Source organism: Nycticebus coucang, chromosome 10, assembly GCF_027406575.1.
Source record: "Nycticebus coucang isolate mNycCou1 chromosome 10, mNycCou1.pri, whole genome shotgun sequence".
In the NCBI taxonomy this organism is placed as follows: domain Eukaryota; kingdom Metazoa; phylum Chordata; class Mammalia; order Primates; family Lorisidae; genus Nycticebus; species Nycticebus coucang.
In genome coordinates, this window is record NC_069789.1 from 67,554,079 (window position 1) to 67,556,488 (window position 2,410).

At 49.0% G+C, this 2,410-nt stretch overlaps 1 pseudogene; it reads right to left on the reverse strand.

Annotated features, from left to right (window-relative positions):
• Window positions 1-1,053: 1,053 nt before the first annotated feature.
• Window positions 1,054-2,068, reverse strand: LOC128596427 (zinc finger SWIM domain-containing protein 8-like; annotated as a pseudogene).
• Window positions 2,069-2,410: the final 342 nt, after the last annotated feature.

Below are 2,410 nucleotides of genomic sequence, written 5' to 3' on the forward strand. Positions count from 1 at the left end.
CCATTTCTATTAATGTGTAGGTGATTGTATACTGATTTCACAGTAGTATTGAGTACATGGGATACTTTTTGTCCCATTCTTGAGATACTTTACTAAGAAGAATGTGTTCCAGTTCCATCTAGGTAAACATAAAAGATGTGAAGTCTGCATCTTTTATGGCTGTATAGTATTCCATGGCATACATATACCACAATTTGTTAATCCATTCATGAGTTGATGGGCATTTGGGCGGCTTCCATGACTTGGCAATTGTGAATTGGGCTGCAATAAACATTCTGGTGCAAATGTCTGTTGTGAAATGACTTTTGATCATTTGGGTAGAGGAATCACAGGATCGAATGGTAGATCCACTTTTAGTTTCTTGAGTATTCTCCAAACTTCTTTCCAAAAACGTTGTATTAGCTTGCATTCCCACCAGCAGTGTAGACGTGTTCCCTTCCATCCGCATCCATACCAACATCTGTAGTTTTTGGATTTTGTGATGTGGGCTAATTTTACTGGAGTTAGATGATATCTCAAAGTGGTTTTGATTTGCATTGCTCTGATAATTATGGATGATGAGCATTTTTTCATGTGTTTGTAGGCCATGTGCCTGTCTTCTTCAGAGAAGTTTCTGTTCAAGTCTCTCGCCCACATAGAAATGGAGTTATTTGTCCATTCAATTCTTTTAATCAAATATCAGGGCCATGCAACCCTCCAGCTATCACACCTGTTTCATTCTAGTAAGCTTCACTTCTCTGGTGACCCACACAATTACTCAAGCAAGGTTATCACATCCTCCTGTGAAAATCAGGGACAACCTCACCCTTTTGCTGCTACAAAGCCTCTTCTCACAAGCCTTGCTCGGTTTTGTTTATTTGTTTTTTGAGTAAAAAAAAGGAGTTTATATATTTCTAAAGGCCAAATAAATACCAGAGGCTACCCAATGCCCCCTCCCAGACAAGGCTGTCTCTCCCAGCCCTAGGCTTCTAGAGTCAGAGACATCTTGGCCCCAAGCTATAGCCCAAGAGCTGCCAGTGTGGGCTACCAGGGAACTGAGTGGGGATGACCTGTTCAGCCAAGATTCACTCCCCCTGTGTGCCGAGGCCCCCATAGCCACAGGCCTGTGTCCCTGCATAGGGCCCTAGAAGGGAAAGACTTAGGGGAGAAGGTGGTCATCTCGAGTGAGACTCACTGCCACAGCTCCTTGGTCTGTTTGCTGCGCTTGAAGTTCTGCAGGATGTCCTTGAGATGCGTCATGACCGTGGTTGTCAGGCAGAGGGCGCTGCGGGCTCTGCGGATGGCATTCTCCAAGTCGTGGTAGTTGGGCAGGAGTCAGGTGAGTCAAGCGATGATGAATGTACTGCATGCATGCCTGCTGGCAGGGCTGCACCAGTTGGTGGAAGGCTGGGGCACGTAGGTGGTTGTGGGCATGAACAGGGTTCAGCCGCTGCGTTGTCTCCATGATGATCTCTTGCAGCACGAAGGGGCTCAGCACCCCCTTGGCTGCCCCCACACAGAACTGGTGACCGAGGTTCACTCTCAGCTTTGCTGCCAGCCCCAGCAACCATTTGACATCATCAGTGTGTCGGAGGGGAGCGGGAGAAGTTGTTGGGGTGATGGTTGTGTGCCCGACGACACAGCATCTCCAGTGCCGGCATCCGACACATAGGCAGCATGCAGGTGGGGCAGGCTGTGTGGACTGACAGGTTGATTGTGTGTCTCCTCCTGGGGAGGGGGGGTGGAAAACCCCCGCTCAACAGAGAGCTGGGCTGTGTGTTCAGGGCAGGCTGCGAGGCACCCTGGATGGCTGGAGATATGGATGCTGGATGGATCCTGCTCAAGGCCACGCCGGTGGGAGCCTTGGCTCTGTGTGGTAGGGATATACTGTGATCGTCACCGAGTAAGGACACTGAGTCCCCAGGAATGCAGAATGCACGCCCTGTGGGTATGCAGAGCTGGGTACAGAGAAGGCAGCCGGCAGGCCGGAGCATGTGGGCATGAGTGACTGCTCCTGCGTGCAGACCTCATCAGTGCTGCTGCGTAGACCGTGACCTCCTCGCCTGCGTGCTGAGCGCACCTGACGCATAAACTGCCGACCTTCCCATCTGTCCAGGGTCAGGTCTCCTGTATTTGGCTATTCCCATAACCCTAGACTTGAGCTAACAATTTAAAGAGGAGACAATGGAAGCAATCAGTTCCCGATGATGCTACTTTGGAAGGACTTTTTGTTAATTTTTCTCTAAGATCTCCACAGGCCTGTTCTCAACATTCCTGTGGGGAGTCATGATACTTTCCATGGCAGTGGCCATTTGTGAAATAGGACTCAGGTGTTCCCTGGGTTTGTGAACTTGATCCTTCCTGTCATCAATGACTTCAACTAGCTATTGGTTTCTGACCTCATTCTTAAAAAAAAAAAAAAAATCCAAAA